At 48.6% G+C, this 20,032-nt stretch overlaps 1 protein-coding gene across 1 annotated transcript in view; it reads right to left on the reverse strand.

The window, feature by feature from the left end:
* Positions 1-20,032, reverse strand: part of GAK (cyclin G associated kinase) — a 2,243,070-nt gene that overhangs the window by 1,376,666 nt on the left and 846,372 nt on the right. The gene's annotated exons all lie outside the window — the stretch shown is intronic.

A 20,032-nucleotide genomic window follows, 5' to 3' on the forward strand; every position in this document is an offset into this window, starting at 1 on the left:
ACCACGAACCTGAGGAACTTTCTGTGTCTCTTTAGGATAGGGATGTGGAAGTATGCATCCTCCAAGTCCAACTACAACAGGAAATCGCCCTCCTCCAGCTGTCCCAGCACGTGCTGGAGGGTGACCATCCGGAACTTCTGTGTCTTGATGTATTTGTTCAGTCGTCGCAGGTCCAGGATGGGACGCCATCCTCCTGTCGTCTTCTTTACGAGGAAATATCTGGAGTAAACTCCGGAGCCCCGAAGCCTCTTTGGAACGAGCTCGACGGCACCTTTCCTGAGCATCGCCCTTACTTCCAACAGCAGTTGAGGGACGTGATTTTCCTTCCTGGCCACGGGAGGAATGCGGGGGCACCTCTTGTGGAACTCGAGGGCGTGCCCCAGGGCCAGGGCGTCCAGCACCCAACGGTCAGTGGAGATGGACTCCCACACGCCGAACTTCGTCAGCCGGCCTCCCACCGGGGTGCTTCGGCGGGGGCCCGACCCGACGGTCGGTTCAATCATGCTTGGAGGCCGCTTTGCCTCCTTGACCACCTTGGCCACGACGGCGGGATCCACCTGACTTGCCGCGTCCCCTGTAGGCCTCCTGCGATGAAGATCTTGCCGCTTGACGGTACGTAGAGGAGCTGCTGCCGGCTCCCTTGGAGGCACCCTGTCTGCCTCCTGAGCTCCGAAAGGACGGCCGTCGCTGTTGGAGCACACCCAGTACACGGGCCGTCTCCGTGTCCATCTTGATCGCCTGAAGGGACTCATCAACCGCCTTGCCAAAAATGTTGTTCCCATCGAAGGGCATGTCCAAAACCTTGGTCTGTACGTCCTGGCGGAAATCCGTCGCCTTGAGCCATCCTCGTCGTCTCAGGCAAACGCTATTGCCCAACTGACGGAAACCGGTATTGGCGATGTCCGTAGCCACCGTAATGGTGTGGTCCGTGGCAATCTCACCTTCCTGTAAGATTTCCAGGGCCTCAGTCCTCTTGGCGTCCGGAAGGAAATCCAACAGAGGGGCGATCTTGAACCATAACTTCCTGTCGTAGCGGGCTACGATGGCCAGGGCATTGGCCGCCTTGATGGTCGTCGCTGCAGATGAGATGACCCGTCGTCCCATCGCATCCAGCTTCCTACCCTCGCCGTCCGGCTGGAAGGTTGAAGTCGAGGCCGATGCCCCCCCGCTTTCTTCTTGGCCGCCGCCGAAACGATCGAATCCGGGGTAGGTTGCGCCCTAAGGCACAAGGGGGCAGCGTCGGGGACCCGGTACTTCTTCTCATACCGGTCCCTCCTCGCAGGAGCCGTGTCAGGGTTCTTGAGGAGGGCGAGCCCCTCATCCCAGATGTCATCAAGAAGTGGATCAATCAGGGCTGTTTCGGTGCCGTGAAGGGGGCGGAAGCCAGATTGGCTCGAGCCTAGTAAGTTGTTGGTCTCAATGTAGTCCTGGATTTGCAGGTAGGCTACCATGTAGATAATTTTGAGTAGGAATGGGACGGTAGTGATAGGTCTGTAGTTTGTCGGGATGGAGGGGTCAAGAGTTTGTTTTTTTAGCAGGGGTAGGACCCAAGAATATTTCAGGTTATTGGGCACTAGGTTGGTCCTGAAGGAGGCGTTGATTAGTTTTGAGATGAAGGGAGCTAGGTCTCTCGCTGCATCTTTTATAATTTGAGGAGGGCAGTTGTCTCCTTTGCAGTTAGATGGCTTTAGGGAGAGTATATTTTTTCTGTCTCTAGTATGGTTATTTGTTTGAAGCTAAAGGGGTGAGGGGTGTTATTGGCTTGGTTTGTGGGCAGCTGTGCCTAGGGAGTGGGCTCAGGTGGCACTAGCAAGGCAGTTTTTTTAATTGCAATTTTGGTTTGAAGAGAGCTAATTTTTCCTGCAAGGGCATTTTGTATATTAGTGCACCAGAGTTTATTTTTGGGAGTGTTATCTGTTTGCGGTATGGGTGATCCCATTTCGCGCAGGATGGAGAATAGCTCCTTAGTATCAGATTTGGCTTTGGATATTCTGTCGTCGTAAGTGTTCTTTTTATTACTAATGATTTCCTTTTTATATTGTTTGGCATGTGTGGCTAACTTGGTTTTGTTCTCCTCAGTAGGCGAGTGTCGCCATATAGATTGCAGTTTTCTTTTTTGAGTTCTGAGGTCTTTCAGTTGAGGTGTGAAGCAGTTATTTAGGTGGGAGAGTTGTTTGCCTCTACGGATTTTAATGGGGGCGATCGTATCTAGAGCAGTGGTCATGGTGTTATTATAGGTTTCCACAAGTAAGGATGGGTCTGTGATATTGTCAACATTGTTAAGGGTGGGGAGGAGGTGAGGAAGGAGTCGATCTGCAGTGATGTCTTTTTTACTTCTAGTGGGAAGTGGCGTGGCCATTGTTATCGGTTTAGGATGGGTAAGGTCAAGTAAGGCGGAGAATGAGATTAGATGGTGGTCTGTCCAAATTTAAGGAGTTATATTAGTGACGCTGATGTTGCAGTTCTGGTCAGCAACCCAGTTAAGAGTCCTGCCTTTGGAGTGTGTGGAGGTGGTGACTTTTTGCGTTAATCCATAGTCGTGTAGTAGTGCTGCAACAGATGTGGCATGTTTGTTGTTGCAGTCATTGAAGCCTAGGTTGAAGTCTCCTAGTAATAGTGTTTGCACATGGTCTTTTGTGTTATTGGTTAGGATACTAGTTAGGTCGTCCTCGAAGGAGCCTAGTGGCCCAGGTGGTCTGTAGATCACGTAGATGGTGAGAGTGTGGTTGCATGAGAGTTGGAGTTTAGCAGTGAGGAGTTCACATGACTGGAGTGGCGTTGTGGTAGCTAGTCTGAAAGGCAGGTTGGCTTTGTGGATAAGAGCTAAGCCACCTCCTTTGGTGTTCAGTCTGTCAGCTCGTAGCAGTTGGTAGCCGTCAGGTATTGCTAGCATAATGGCAGGGCCAGCAGCCTCATGGAGCCAGGTTTCAGTTATGCATAGCAGGTCTAGATTCTCGTTAGTTAAGGTGTCTGAGATCTCAGTAGCATGGGCAACCATGGATCTCGCATTAATGAGGGAGCCAGATAATGGGAGAGTGCTAGTGGTAGGGTAGTAGAGGGTTGCAGCTTTTTAGTTGAGGTCATTGCTTGAGGTAGTGTCTGCTTAGTAGTTGAGGCATCTAGGGGTGGAAGAGCGGGCTTAGGGTGTTGAGATCTTTTGTTCGTTAGGTTGGTTAGATTGGTATAGCCCCTAAATGTGTGGTAGGATGAAGGTTCATGTAGTTGGGAGAGCCTAGCTCTTAGTCTCATGTTTCTGTCTTTAGGTGGGCAGGAGGCAGTGGGTGCGGATGCCATGATAGTAAGGAGGCACAGTACAAAGGTAGTAGCGACAAGCTTGCAGGAGGATAAGAGCATGACTGTATGCTGGGGGGGTTTTGAGCAGAGGCAGGAGGCGAGAGCTTGGATGAGCGACCCTGAGGTGCAGCAAAATTACAATTACAATGTGGCCTAGAAGCAACTGTTTGGGGCAGACAATAGTGTCAGGAGTGGTCTCTACGCGACCATAAGGCACAACAAGGTGCAGATTAGGTGACCATAAGATGCAGCATAATTACAATGTGGTCTTTACGCGACGATAGGGCATAGCTGGGTTTTTGAGCGACATAGGGCCCAGCAAGATAACTAAGCAGTCAAGAGGTGAAACAAATAACAGTGTAGTCTCTGTGCGACCATAAGGCACAACAAGATAGAGATTAGGTGCCCAAGGGAGAATCCAGGACCACTCAGATGAATTGAAGCATTTGAGAAAGTGTCAGTGGAGACTCCTTTAAATGCGGGAGGAGTCCATCTTGTGGAGGTGCGATTGAGATGATCCAGAGCTTCATCCAGACACTGCGCCCTGATTAACCAATCGTCCAGTTAGGGAAATAGGTGAATCCCTCTGTGAGGGTTCAGAAATTAGAGACAGACACAAGGCTGTTGTGTTCTTAAGAAAGATATTTTTATTAAATAAAAATGGGTTAGAAAAATGCCTCTATAGCCCTATTGTAAAGGGGAACTTCCCTACCTAGAAACTAAAAGTAAGAATTCTGTCTGTGTCAAGTTGTCAGTAACTGAAATGGTGCCCTTGTGTCTAAAAGAACCTATCCTGATCCTCACACTTATAAACAAAAACAAAAGGTGCCGGGAAATGTCTAACTTGATCTTAGAAAAGGTGTTCAAAACCAAAAGTTTAAGAATATACTCCAATGAAAATGTTCTCCAAGATAAAGACCCTTGGGTCCAGGAGGAGGTTTCCCTTCCCCTAGATTCTTAAACAGGATGGCAAAATGTCTCGTTAGCTAACAGATCTTGGTGTCTTCACTAGACTTACAAAGTTCGTGTTCAACTAAAAAGCACTGTTCAAGCAAAAAGTTCTGTAACAATCTTTCTGTAAAAGTTCTTGTATCTTTGCAGATTACCCGGTATACTCTCCTGCCAGGAATATTTATACAATTTCCAGGTACCTGGTATACTTGTTAGGAAAGATTTCTTAATTGGGGTAAATTTTCCTTCCAGGTGGCAACCCCTAAACTTTTTGCTGTTTTCACCAGGATCTAGACTTTGCAAGAGAAGTGCAGCCTTCTGCCGCACTCCTCTGGGCTTTCGCTCCATTCTTACGGGGAAACTGACATGCCCTTAAGGCAGTCAGTACCGGGAAACGTTGTTTTCCGTAGTTTCTTTATCATGTTGCAGCTTTCGCGCAACATGGCACAAGAGGGCACTGTAAGCTAAGTTACTGCTCTCTTTGGGTCTCTAGTCTGCTACAGGCCCTAGATACTCTCTTGAGATTGTTAACGAACGGTGCAAGTGAATCACGGACGGGACTGGTGGCAGCAATCGTTACTTTGTGTTTTTGAGCTCCTTTTGGCGTTCAAACGCGTTTCCCGCGCTTAGCCCAAAATGGTGGCCTGGCTCCCAAAATGGCCAGACCACGAGGCTCGTTGTCCTGTCCGCTGACTGTCTTGCCCCCTTCACTTTCCCCAGGTCGAGCCGACTCGGGGGCCTTCCTTATTTGGGCATGTACTTTCCCGCGAAACACAGATGCTTTCACGGGCTTCTACAGGCCTTGTGTGTGCCTCCAGGGTGTGGGCTGGGATGTCTGGTCCCAATACACATCCTGGGTGCCAGCGAGCCTAGCGTGGTGTGAATGCCTGGGACCTCCGTGGTCCGTGATAGGTCCACGTATGGTGTGAGTGTTTTGTGAGCAGATCTCCCATTGGGTCCCCTCCGTTTTGGCACGAAGGGAACCGTGGATAAGAGGGGGCTGGAAACACCACTACCATGTCGATCTCCTGAGTTCTCACGAACAAAGGAATACAGGAGCCAAGTATCCTGCAACCACGAGGCTGAACCGAGGAATCGCTGGTGACCCGCTGAAGGACTGCTCCTCTGCACTGCTGTCGCTTGGTGAAACCCTCTCTACCTCTGATCGAACGAGAAGGCCTGTACTGGTACTTCGACCCTTGGAATAGTGGGAACAACTATTCTCGGCATCTTCACCATCTCCCGCACGTAAGCCTTCGGAAGTGTCTCTGGGCCATCCAGCAGACTGACCAGCCTACCCAGGAGTCTTGCTCTGTAACCGCCGTCAGGTTGTGTTGTATTACGAGCCCTTGTCACTCTCACACGATTCGTACACTTGGCATTCCCAGGTCTGAAGTGAGTAGTGTACATTTGGCTGAAATACACACAGCCGCTCCGTTGCCCTGCTGTGGTAACAAACTGTGCGGGTTCACTGCGTTTGGGACGTCCTCAACTCAACTTCTGCTGCTGCTGAATCTACACGACGCTGAGACGTCCCCTGCTCGTATCTGAACCTGCCAGCACTGAAACTGACGCAGAGAAGCCTGGGTCTGCTTGCATCGGGGACCGCTGAGTAGCATCGCTAGGAACTGGTCGCCCTCCTGCAGGACCCCATAGCTTTCCCCCGCTGTGTCTAACAGCATGCCTTTCCGTACTCGCGCTCTGCTTCTGCCCACAGTGAGGCTGCACTTGAGTAGCGCAGCTCTGTTCATCTTCATTTGTTCACCGAACTTATCTGCCTGATTCCCTCGAAGAGACTCCCCTTTTGGCCCGTTGGCACCAGCGTGTGCAGGTACTTTTGAGCACAAGGCTCCACTCTTCGTAGGGCTTGGACTTCCTTTTAGTTAGGTGCCTCTCAAGGCGTACTGGGTCTAATTATTATTCGCACTGCCTGTTTCCCCCCCCCCATCTAGGTGGTCTACACATTTCGTGCGTCTAACTCGTTAGACTCGTTTGTATTTGTATATATATTGTATTGGTTTGGTATGTGTTGGTTTACTTGAGTTTTATTGTGATTTCTCGCTACGGTCAATGTTACAAAGGCCTTGTGATAAATGTGTATATATTTTTAATATAACACCTGCTTGGAGTAATTTGTAAGTGTCCTTGCTTTGTGTGCTCATTGCGGGCTTTCAGTCACTCTCACCCCTCTTGAGACCTAGTCTTGACCGCCGCGATCGCTACCTTGATTGGTCTGGCTTGTCCAGAGGTTAACCTGTTTCAAGAAACTAGGTTGGCCTTCTGAACCTTTACCCCTCCAGGACAGAGTTCAGAAATCCGTCTTAACAATACTCACCTGCCAGGACATCTTATGTGATTCACAGTCCCTTGATATAGCAGATACCATGTGCTGCTTGGTATATCCATCTGTGGAAATACTTTATTCAAATATACTTGCTCAAACTTTCCTCCACATCGGCAGCTCATGCTTCTGTATTGCATTGGGGAATGCCTTTATACTTAGTCTTGGCTGCATTCAAACCTTCTCATTGAATTTTGATTTTCTACTTTGCCTTGGCAACATTCAAACAAACATGGCCTTTGTATATTTTCTGCATTAGCAATCACTTGCTGAAGCGCTTGTCAGAACGTCCCGGGGTCCCCAGCTGCTTTGGGCAGACTCTGCAGTTTTTTCAAGCATCTCAGAAGTTGCTTGCGCCTCTGCATTATGGCTTCTCCTTCTGCCTTACAGGTTGGAGTGGGAGGATGCTCCCCCAATGCCCAGTGCAGCTCCTCGGTCACACACCAGCTTTCCTCAGCCTGGGATGAAGTCTGTTGCCTAATTGATCGACCAAACCTCCAGGAGCTTCTGCACTGCTCCCGGCTCCACGGCTCTTCCTGCTCACTCGCAGCATCTCTTCTCTCCTCGTCTCAGCAGCATTCTCTGCTTCATCAGCTCTCTCTGTGTTCCTCGCATATAGGAGCCCGGGCATGGCTGGCAAAGTCTCCTTCTGCACGGCTCGCTGCACCTGCAGCTGTACTCTTATCCATAGTGTGGTTGCCATTTCAAAAATGTCCTGCTGATTGCAGGTTTGGAAAAACAAGTCTGCGTGTTATACTATGAGTTCCTGTCACCTCACAAACTCCCTTGTCATCCTCATCTCAATTGCTGAGTGGTAACGGGAATTGAAATCCATAACTTCCTTGTGGCTTTTTACTCCTGCAAGGTTTTTCTCACAAACGTCAAAAAAAAGCCACATCAATATTAAAGACTTTTGGACTCTTAACTCTTACATGGCTTTTTTCCTGGATTTAACAAAGGCACAAGACGAACAAAAGGTATTATGTGTGAGTCATGGGTGTTTGGGTGGAAAATGGGGGCCTGACTAAAATGATGTAGGCAAAGTGTTTCTTGACTTCTTCTACAGGGGGGAATAGTTGTCTGACAGTGGGCCATTTGGGTCTTGGGGCTCAGGGGGTCTCTCATGGGAAGGGGGTGGGGGGAGACACCAACTCCTCCAATGAAGTCATAACATCTCGCCAGTAGTTGTCTACTCCATGTAATCCTCCCTCATGTAACTGCTCCCAGGGTCCCACCGGGGAATCCGTGATTACTATTGGATTCATCATAACCCTTTCCTGAGACTAGGTGTCACTACCACCAACAGCTTGAAGACCCTCGGGCGGAGGTAAACCCAAAAGGCAGAACTCGAAACTGGTAGTCAACATTGCCTAGGACTGGTCTCAGGTAGTTCCTGTGCTGGATGAATTGGCACATGACAGTGTCCTATAGGTTGAGTGACACCAACCAATCCTGATTTTCCAAGGACTGGAGGATCTGTAAGAGAATTAGCATCTTGAACGTGTCCTTTCTGAGGAACTTGTTCAAGCTCCTCAGGTCCAAGATGGGTCACAGACATCCGTTCTTTTTTGGGACCAAAATAAAATGGGAATAACAACCCCTGTTCCTTTCCTGTATTGGTACCAACTCTATGGTACCCTTCTCCAGAAGAGAGGAAAACTGGAACAGGTGGTGATCAGGACGTGGGGGCGTGGGGGGGAAATCTGGTGGGTGCCTTGAAAAGGGGAGGCAGTAGCCTTGGAAGATTACCTGCTGTGCCCATGTAGTTCTGCACCATCCCTGAAAATGGTGCGAGAGACACCCCCCTAGTGGCATAGAATGGCAGACGTCAAAAAGGTTTTGCGGCAGGGTGGCACTTGAGGGGACAAAGGGGAAGTGGTCTGTGTTTTACCGCATCTACCTCTTGAAGGTCAAGAGAAACATCTTTGACCTTGGCGGGCGGTGGTTTGCTTTTGTTTTTGCCAATAGTTATATTACTGAAACGGCTTACCTCTCCATTGTGAGGCGGTTTGAGCAGGCTGTCTCACTGCCGCGTTTCTCAAGGCGTTCTGCCTTTGGTCCAAATAAGTGTGACCCATCAAAAGGCATCTTGCCTATATGTCCTTCGCAAAGCCTGATTTTCGGAGTCCGGTGCATTACGGAACTCGCCACCATGGATCTTACGAAACAGTCAGCCATGTAGTGTCCTGACTGTAGGGCTTGGCGCATAGCGTCTTTCCCATCTTCCACAATGTTGAAGAAGCCATCCTCATTTCCCCTTTAGGGATGTTCGCTGTAGCCTCAGCAGTTAGACCATAAGATGTGTGTATTTGACTAGTGCACAAGAGGTGTTAACTGCCTTAAGAACCATGTGGCCTGAGGCAAGGGCTTTTTAGCCAGAGCATCATATCTTTTGTCATTCCTATCTGGGGGTAAAGGAGGATAGGTGCTTGTGTTGTTGCCAACAGTGGCTGCCTGTACCACCGGAATGGTGTGTGATGGGTGTCTGGTGAGGAACTTCTGGGTCGGAGGAAGCTGGTCTTTACTTCCTAGCAAAATCCTTGTGGACTGCTGGCCCTTAAGTAGGGAGCTTTCCATAGCTCCAAGAGGGGATTTTTAATGGCATTGTGTAAGGAAAGGAGAGGTTCAACATTTGTGCCCTTGAATCTCCTTGAGGAAATTCTACCTTAAAGGAGGTGTCTAGGCCACTTGCATCATGCCAAATGGAGGCCAGATCAGGCAGTCTTTTTTCCTCAACCTGAAACTCCTCGGGCAGTCGAGGTAACCCATAGGTTCGAACTCAAAGGGAACCGATTCATCTTCGAAGATACCCTGAAAGGAGGATAAAGTCCTTGCTTGACTTTGGTGCGAACCTAGAAGCTGAGGTGTCCTCGACTATCGACACCGAACAGTCCTTCGAGAATGTGGCAGCAGACCAAGATATCCGTTTTGTCGCCTATCCTCAAACATTTGTCGAAAATCTCACCACCCCCGGGCTTTTCGGCCCACAAGGAGGTTGGTGTACCGAGTCCCTGATGGCTTCAGTGCGCTCGATGGTCTTCTTCTCAGAGGAATAGTAACGGGCAGACCCCCCCCCCACCCTCCTCAAAAACTTGCAAAATTCTTCCCACTTTTTTTTGCTGAAGCGGTTTTAGAAGGGATGCGTACCTGTTTTTCTGGTGATGAAACCGTGGACATGCGTCTCCTCCTTTTCTTCTTCTTCAATGTGGAATGGCAGGAGTCGCTCCTTGATTGAGATCTCTTATGGTGCTTCTTTGACTGTTTCCTCTCCATCTCTGGTGTTTTTTCAGATGTAGGGATTTTGACTGTCAGGTTTGCATTTTGACACGGTCGTATTCAGCGACTTTGAAGTCGAATGACCAAGGGACAATTTGGAGGGTCTCTCCTTTTTTGGCGTGATGTCTTGGTATGAGCCGCAGTCCGCCACAACATGGTCAGAACCAAGGCGCTACAGACAATTTCTGTGTGGCGGGCGAAAGGGGTTATCGTCATTTTAGTGCCACAAACAGCACTTTTTAAAAACACAAATGTTTCAGAGTCTACATAGTCTAAAAGTGTTACATGTGTGCCATTTATACAGATGTCAGGGTCACATCCGCTCTAGAAGCCAATGACTAGAGGATCCTCAACGCCAGGTCGCACGGCGCCTTCTGCTGGGAAAAAGTTTCCAAGAGTGCTGCTATACAGGTGAATATATCTAAGATAAGGAATCTGTGGGAGGCCACAATCCACTAGAAATCTCCCCTGTACCTTCCCCACAAGGCCTTATGCTGCATGGTTTAGGTTTGCAATCTTTACCAGCTAAGGGGCAACACGTTTGTCTTGGAAGCACACCAAATCAGCGCAACACGAGTTGAATCCCAATCCCACACTCAGAAACCACCAGCTGGTATTAAGCGCATTATAAAAGAACAATCATAATTATAAAAACGATAACTATGTTGTTATCATTCTACCGCTAAGTGGTACTAAAATCTCTGTACAAGGGGAAGCAGATTACGACGACTGGAATCTACACAGGGTGGTCTTTCTGCGGCTACAACAGAAGTGAGGTCTGCTGAGTGTGGATCCCCAGCTTCCAGACTTTTTCAGTTGGAAGCCAGATCCTGTGGCAAAGACGTCTGATGCATTTCTGTAATCCTGGGACCAGGGGATGAACTATGCATTCCTGCAGTTGAACCGCATTGCAAGGACCCTGGCGAAGGAACGTCGGGATCAGGCAGAGCAGATCCTGATAGCATCGCTGTGTCTCCTGTCCATTCCTCAGGAGAAGCATCAGCCTCCGATTCTGAGCGGGATTCTAACCCTACCAGCATGGTGGATTTAAGGTCCCAGTGGAGACTGTCCGGTATTTCTACTAAGGCGGTCAGCCTTATCAGAGATAGCTGGGGCCCCTCAACTTCCAAATGCTATGCAAAGTCCTAGGAGACTTGGGCACACTGGTGTGTGGGATGAGGTACCCATCTAGTTTCAGCCCCGCTAGCATCAGTTCTAAATTTTATAGCAGCACTCTTAGAGCAAGGTTTAGCCTGCAGAAGGAGAAATGCCTATAGATGTGCAGCCAAGTACATGGATGCCTAGCCCAGGAGCTCTGTGATACGGCGTTACATCCATTGATGTAGCGTCGACATAAGACCCCAGATCGAGATTAAAATTATATGCCTGACTTGGCTGGGTGCTGGTGAGATGCTGGTCCGGGACACAGACATTGGGAGACAACGATCGCTGAGCAGCAGCCTGCTGTGTTTTTGGTCCGGCCCGCGCCAAGGGTGGAAGCGTGCGCAGCCCAGCCTGCACAGTACTAGACCCTGCGTGGTGCGGCAACCGAAACATCCCGGGTCCCAGCAATGCACAGGAAATCAACATTTGCATCGACCCCTGCCGGGGGGTCCACACACCACCGTCGGGACCCGTTTCGCAGAGGAGGGGCGGGGGCTGCCTCCCCATCCTGCAGCCCCTGGAGGCCGCCTCCCTGGTGTGAGGGATGAGTGATGGTGCATGGGACGCAGCATAATACCTGTTGCAAGGAAAGACACTGGTGACGCCCTGCGGCACGCCTATCTACACCCCCAATCCTTGGGCATAGTGGCCTGGTGTGGGGGACGCATTGCAGCACACCGTCATCTACGGCCTCGAGCGGAGGAGCCACATTGCCGGCTGTTCTCCCGGGCCGGGAGCAGTGAAGGCACCGGCGGAGCAGAGGGAGCCGGGCGCTGTGGGGCTGGCCAGGGCCGCGTGCAGTTATCAGGGTGGCAAGTAAGAGCCAGAGCAGGCTTGCCACGACGAGTAATACTGCAACATTGGTACTATAGACACCACCCTAGACTGCCTCAGCTCCCATTGTAAAGAAGCCATACCACATATTCTCAAAAGCCTGCACGGGCGCGGCACACTGGTTTTGGGTTGGTGGTCTGGTGATTCCTGACCCCCGCCGGTTTGCTGCAGCAGGAAGTATCTTGCTGGCTACCCACCAAGCATCACAATTAAAAACTTGAAAAACCCAGCACTGCTGGGTAGTAAGTCTGTATGTACATTGGAGTGCCACCACTGAACCATCGCCACGAGATCCACTGCACCCTCAGGGGGAGTCAGAGGAATGCCACCCTAGAGATTGCAATATCCAGCCGAGAAGAGGGGAGATTTACAGCTCCTTAATATACGTTGGAGCGAGTCTTGGACCCCACAAGCTGCCAGCCACCCCCATTCAGACTTTCATGGCCAATTATGACTAAAGGATTCGGAGGGGGTAAAAAGTCTGGCGCCATGGACAAATTCACAAGATCGACCCCTCCCCCCGGTCGGAACCAGGGCAGAAGAGCCAAGCGTAACCAGACCTGACCCTCCCGTCCCCCGCTCTCCCACTCGCACCCGACCTCACAAACATGATGGAAACAATGGTGAACGATTTTACTGGGGTACACGAGAAACTGGACGATAATACGGCTAATGTGGCGTCAATGCGATTCGAACAGACCCATCATTGCAAACATTCTGAGTTATCGTGACAGAGATCATCTCCTCTGGCTGGTCCGTGAAAAGAAGGAACTGTGTCTTTGCTCCCAAACCATCTGGATCTTCCACTAATTCTCTATGGCGGTGCAACAAGAAAGTCACCAGTTTAAAGGTGTAAAGAAAATGTTCAGCGAGAAAAACATTCAATATGCCATGCTATATCCTGCGCGACTAAAGCTCTTGTTCCGGGCACTGCTGGGTTGGGGGAGGCAGCGAGGGTGGGGGGAGGGAGACATGCTTCTGGTTCCACTCTGGGCCTGGGGGAAATACGAGCGCCTGTTGCGCAGTACAAGGGAACTGGAGGGAGAAAGCTATCCAAAATCTGGTGATTAGGCACACAGAGAGTCTGGGTAAACATCACATATGGGCATGCATTGTGCTCCCTCCCTTTTCCGCTCCTTCCAGCTCCTAGCCCCCCTGCACTGGAACTCCTTACCTCTCTCAATCCGCTCTATACTTAACTTCTCCTCCTTCCACACCTCCCTTAAATCTCTCCTTCTCCATCCCCCGCCATGAAACCCCCCCCCTTCTTGCTCCCCCTCCTTCCTTTGTCTTTTCCCCATGATCATCTCCCTCCCCTTTCTCCCCCACCCACCCCATTCTCGCCCTTATCCCCCCGTCTGTTTCCCTCCTCCATCTCCTCCTCACCCCTCCCTCTTCCCTCTCAGTTCTAATTCACTACTCTCCCTCTTCCCTTTCAGTTTAATTTCTCTACTTACTGTTTTGTTGGTCCGATTCATAATTGTAAATTGCTTCTACTGTTGTAATGTTATACGTATCCCGTTGTTAAAATGTACAGCGTTTTGGAGTAAAGCGCTATATAAACATAATAGATACAAATACAAAATACAAATACATAACAAGTGGTACGAGTATGTCATAAAAGATATGCTATTAGTTATCACAAAGCTATAGAGCAGCAGATGAGGTTACTTAGTTGGAATATCCAAGGCCTAGGGAACTTTACCAAAGAGGGCACATGCCGCAGCGTGGCCCTCGCGTGGGGAAAAAACAGATACTGCACTACCTACTCGACTCAGTCCAGGGGGTTATGATACTTATTTATTTGATGTGATACAGTTTTACAAAGAAAACTTTACACATAATAAATCACGATAAAACAAGGAGACTAAATACAAAAAACTAAATACAGAATTTCATAAGCTCAATTTCCATAATCAGAATTTCTTAAACAAATCAGCTGATTATGAAACTCATACATAAATCCTTAAAATGTGTCCAAAGAAGGCACATATTGACCCTGAAGAGAGGTACCTGGTGGTCCATTGCAACTGGAGGGGATGGAAAGGATACTCGTAAACACTTGCTGCCCCAACATTTACTCACCGGAGTTCTTGGACCACTTAGTGGCACTCCTGTCGGGATGCTACGGCGTGCCTCAGGTCTGGGGCAGGGACATGAACCTGATCCTAGATCGCTCACTAGACAGGACAACAGCTGCTCCTCGACCCCTCTCCAGATCCTCACGCCGACTGCTGTCCCTAGTACAATCACTTGACCTAAAAGACGCATGGCGTACAACACATCCACAGTTGAGGGAATACACTTTTTACTAATGGGGAGAGCGCTGGAGGTTGACATCAGGCCATGTACACTTTCTGAACATTCCCCGGTTGTGTTATCATTAAAGCTAGGGGACAAACATACTGGTTGCACATGGAGATTCAAACCCACCATGTTAGCAGACATTGTTTTCCGAGCAGGTATCAAAGCAGACATCGAGACCTACTTTGCCTGCAACACTGCAGACTCCAGATCTCACGCCATTAGATGGCAAGCCATCAAAGTATACATCAGGGGGATGGCGATATCAAGGGAGGCTGGGTTTCTTAAAATTATTAGAAGGGACCTTGAGAATTTCAAAAGGACTCTGAAGAGCCTTGAAATAGAATACTCCCGTTCCTCTGACCCCACGGTGCTAGCACAAATATGTGCGGAACTGGATACATTTTATACCCACGCCACTAGAGAGGACAGTACTTCCCCTGACCGCAAGCGGCCAGGAAGTATGGAGAAGGGGTCAGACAGGGGAGGAAACTAGTGAGAGTGGTCCAGGCTGAGAGGGGGAGATCGCAGGCAGACTGCATCTTGGACGGGCAGGGAAACACTAAATGGTCAGATGAGGAGGTAGTCGGGATATTTTGTGATTTTTAAAGAACACTATATACTGCTGATCGTGGTGAACAGGCCATAAACTGATTACTTCAGAAAACCCCTTTATCCTGTCTCAGTGCCCAGGCCAGGGAAAAACTAGAGGACCCTGTTACACAGAAGAAATTATGGCAGTCATTGCCACCTTACCCAAAGGGAAAGCTCACTACAGCCTGACGTCAGTTTTACCAGGAATAGGCACCAATGCGGACCACAACCTATTGCTGGTGTCGGAGGAATCCTTGTGGGAATCCCTTTTGCCCAAGTCACTTTGTAAGGCCGTAATAACGGTTCTCCTAAAACCAGGTAAACCCAGCAATGAATGCGGCTCACACAGACCTCTGTCCCTTATCAATTCCGACACTAAAATCTGTGCCAAGGTACTGGCTAACCGCCCCCTCCAGTTGATGCCACACCTAGTCCACCCTGAACAGGCCAGATTCATCCCCGGGGGACCCACAGCGCAAAATATCAGGCGTTTGTTTAATACTATGGCCAAAATAGACCTGGTGCTAAGGCAGTGGTGGTAACCATCGATGCACAAAAAGCCTTCGACAAGGTATCATGAGAATTCCTACTGGTAACCCTAGAGAGAATGGGACCGGGACCGAAAATGGTTTGATATATCTTGTTACTATACCCACAGTCACTCCCCAAAGTTCTGGTTAATTCATGTAAATCTGAGCCATTCCAAATAGGAAGGGGCACTCGACAGGGTTGCCCCCTCTCTATCCCTTTTGCCCTGGCTATTGAGCCCATGGTGGAATTTATCAGGAAGCATCACTGCCGACGTGGGGTCCGCCTCGCAGGCTCTCCCAGAATTTTATCTTATGCTGATGATGTGATGCTTTCTGTCCGAGACCACTACACAAACCTAGATCCCATCCTTGATATCAAACGGATTGGTGAGTACTCCGGTTTCACAATCAAATTTTCCAAATTGAAAATATTCCCATTGACTAATGCTACCCAAGACTGTTGGGGAGCCCTTCCGCTTTGATGGTCTCCCGACCATATAAAATACTTGGGGTGGTGATGTCTAGGACTAAGCCCTCCCTACTCCACAACAACTATGACGCAATTAAAACCCACCCAGAGTCGAAACTTAACAGATGAAGTCCCTCCCGCTGTCCCCAGCCGCTAAACTCTCACTAATCAAAATTACATTGCTCCCTAAGATGTTATACACATTAGCTAACGTCCCTGTCTGGCCAGGTAAACCCTACTTTGGCAAAATACACAGGATCCTCGCACAATTCTTGTGGCATTCGGGTGCAGCTCGGAATAAACGGGTGGAGATGACATTACCATACGAGAAAGGGGGGTACACGGCCCAAAATCTGGAACTATACTAGACGGCCGCCCAAGCACAATTCGCTAAATTGTGGTACCCTCTGGAACAACCCACCCCCCCATGTCAAATTGGAAGCGTTAGCGGCAGGTAACTCGGATATACCAACAGTATAAAGATGACTGCCCATATGATACGGTGCCGCCACACTGCATGCATGGCGGACAATATTCACCCTTTCTGGTGCAGACCGCCCATATTATCGGTGGATCCCCCTGTGGAAAATCCCTGAGCCAATGTGGGATAGAGCAGTTCAGACGAGGTGGAAAGAACTGGGATAAAGTGCCCTAGCAGATCTATTTCCTGACGGGAAGTTGATCACACCTTCCACTTGGAAAGTCGGACATAGGAGAGCGGGTGGGGAGCGTCTCCAATACTACAGGGTCCGCGCGGCAGTCTCAGCTAGATGGCCTGAATACCCCAGCGAGCCCCCTGAGACAACCACACTAGTCTACATTGCCAACTCTGGGGATTGCAGACACATCCTCTCCTCGCTTTATAAAATCATGGACAAAACGGCACTCCCCACCCCGCAAGCAAGCAGTGGGTGGTCCCGTGAGTTGGGCATTGACCTTACTGACAACCAATGACGAAGCATGTGCATACATACTAGGAAAGTATCAATAAACTTCATATTCAAGTTTATGCAATTTAAACTACTGAATAGATTATATTGCACGTCCGTCAGACTGTCCAAGATGTCCCAGCCAGTGAAGCACTACTGCCCAAGATGTCATCACACCCACATCTACACATGTTCTGGGCCTGCCTCCAGCTTAATACTTTTTGGGATAAATTCTTAGACACGTTGACCGTAGTGGTGGGGTCCCCGCTGGAACAAAGCACACTAGGGGTGCTTTTTGGTATATGGTCACATGTCCAGAGTAAAGTTCACTGTGCTTTTGTGAACACAAGCTGTATGGTTTGTGAAAAGATCCATTCTGCTGAAGTGGAAGGACAATAAAAAACACCTTTGGTGAAAGGAATGGCTGACAGCAATGACCTGAGTGCAGGACTCAAGACCTTAACATTTATACCTTCCTTTGCTCATCAAGACCATGAAATATTTGGAGGGCGTTCCGAACTTTGTCTGTTGTTGCCTCCACAGATTAAGTCTAAAATTACCTACACTGTATGCTCGACCTGCATGGATGATGCCAGTAAACACAAACCTGCATATCATTTGTGGCTTGATATTATGTATCTATCTGTGTGAAATTATATTTGCTAGATCCCCGGTTGTCTCTGCTGTACTGTATATGGCAGTAATAAAAAAGGTTTAAAACATTTTTTTTTTTTTTAAGACTTGGCCGGGAGAGTTTATTACCCAAATGGCCTAGCATTTCATACAAGTAGGCACATCTAATGTAACTGAGGTGATGTATTTTCCCGTCTTTCACAACCAACCAAAGTTAGGTGTTGTGTGCCGTCACAAGGCATATGAAGCAGCAACCGAAGCAATCTGGTTAGGCCCCATGGGGCTACTTCTGATAGAAGTGAAGAAGCCTCAGAAAGCTATCTTATCTGCAACACTAGCCTGAGGGGTCAGAAGGGCCCTAGCAGAAGCAGGAGTGGATCTTTCCTGATTTGGAGCACACTTGGTCAGAGGAGCAATGGCCTAGAAAGCATTTTAGGCAGGAGCTATGAAGACATTCGATTGACCCGGTGAATCGTTCTTTAGAGATTTTTTTTAATCTCAAACCTATTTAACAGCCGTCTTCTTTGGTGGCGAGTAAGTTTTAAACACGCATAATGCTTGCCTTTGGTTTTGACACAGAATGAAGATTTTCCACAATAACTTTCAGGAAGCCTTGGTTCCATTGAAGACACGTATGCAAGAATTATTCCCACCCTTGTACACTGTGTCTGATGCTTTTCTGATTGTTGTATCGTCATGGCATGGTGTGAAGGTCAATGAAGGGGAGTTATGATATGGCTAATCAATGCACTGTTTGTGGATGGGTTTACAATGCAGTACTGTATAGACTGTTTAGAATGACAATAAGACCTTGATCACTGATACCCGCCCCTAATGTCGTTATTTCTTGCCGGCAGGTTCGGAGGCCAAGTCAAGCAGAAAGGGCGAGAGGTTGAGGGAGCTCAGAGACGTAGTGGCAGTTTCTTGGTTCTTCTCGTCAAGTTGCGGCAGATAACGCAGCTACGAAAGAAGATGAAGACAGGAAGTCCTGAGAGTAGGCAGGATCAGGACTCAGACGATAGGTGTAAGAGAGTCACGTGTGCTGGGCCAGAAACTACGAGAGGGACAGACATTTTGGCAAATGTAGTTTTTCATTAGAGTTGTAGCAAAGAAGTTACTGAATTTGTGAAAGAAGACATTCTCTTTGCTAAAGTTTGGCTGCTTGAGTTTAGCAATAAAACAAAGTAGTATAATGCTCGCCTCCATGTCTGAATCAAGACTTCCCTGAAAGTTTTTATGGAAAGTCTTCACTATCCATTTGGAGGGCTGGATGAAGGGGCTTCAGGGGGACCGGTCAGTCCACCTGCCACAAAGTGGACGCCACTGGTGAAAATCTGCAACAAGAGCCAGTTTTTTTTGTGGAAAATGTTGCAGCTGCAGAAGCTGATTGCACCATGGTGGGCTCAATTTGCAAAATAGTGGACTTCATGAAAAACGGTAGAAAATGTTGAATCTGAGAACAAATTGGAAAAAGTATGCATGCCAACTCAATGTGCCAACCCACATACTACGTGAGTATGTCACGGTAGAGGGGCAGTTGCAGGATGAGAACTGTGCTGTGTTTGCTGTTTGGACACTACAATGTAAACCACATATAAATAACCAATTTCCTTTTCCATGCCCCAAAAGACACTCAGCAGATTTTCATGATAAGCGCATACTACATTTGAATATTGCAAATTTAAATTCAGGCCATTTAGATAGTCTGTGGTTATCTGGAAAATCTGGTGCGATTAGAGCTCAATGACCAGGCTTTCAGTACCCTGCTCTAACAGTACTAAACTTTGAGAAACAGTTAAGTGATAGAACAGCAGATGTTAATTTCTTCACATTAGAATTAGAAAAAACTGTTCTATGTGATATTATCGACACCCATTTCTTCGACGGGTGTTTTGCAGAAAAAAAACAATTCAAAATGTTATTTTAAATAATGTTTGGAGGGTTTCCCCCTCACCCTCCAGCCCTCCCTCCTCCCCTATTTTTTTTCACTGTTCCCGACACAACCCAACCCTTTATATATGTCTTTTCCGTCCCCCCCACCCCATTGTTCAGAAAAACACCTGTCGAAAAAACGGGTGTCGATGATAGGACGTCATACTGAAAAAACAAATATTAGAGAAACTTACAAGACACCGCTCCCACGACCCTGATTGCTCCTCTGACTATGCGCCTCTGACCATGGTTTTCCGTGTGCATTTTCCATCCAGCTGCCTTGGGCGAGTACTGCAACTTCTCTCCCTCCCCCATTCAGAGATTTAAATCAACCTTAATCTTCTGGCATAGCCCCGGCGCAGGCTTCGTACTTCTTTGTGCTCCTGTTTCCCTGTTCTTCCCCTGCCAGCCCTTCCACCTGCCTCACAGCCCTCCCGCTGACCCAGATTGGTCATCTGACCATCTTAAGTCTTGTATCTAGGACAGCCCCCTCGGCTAAGGGCCCGAGACAAAGGACCGCTTCTATAGTAGCATCTAGTGCGTTTGGCAGGTTTTCGGCGGTGGAGCATGCCGCGCGGCCGTCAACTAACAGCGACAGACAAGTTAAGAAAGGTGCAGGCGGAGCAAACAGCCTTTACTGCTGCCTTTTAAACTGTTCCACCTCTTATTACTCCCTGTACCAATGCTTTAGTTTGCACATCGCCCACAATTGTATGTTGGCCATATCGGGCACTTGGGCCCTATCCAGGTTACTCTCATCTAGGTGTTTATGCTTTTCTGC

Source organism: Ambystoma mexicanum, chromosome 6p (genome assembly GCF_040938575.1).
Source record: "Ambystoma mexicanum isolate Mex_15411 chromosome 6p, UKY_AmexF1_1, whole genome shotgun sequence".
Taxonomy (NCBI): Eukaryota; Metazoa; Chordata; class Amphibia; order Caudata; family Ambystomatidae; genus Ambystoma; species Ambystoma mexicanum.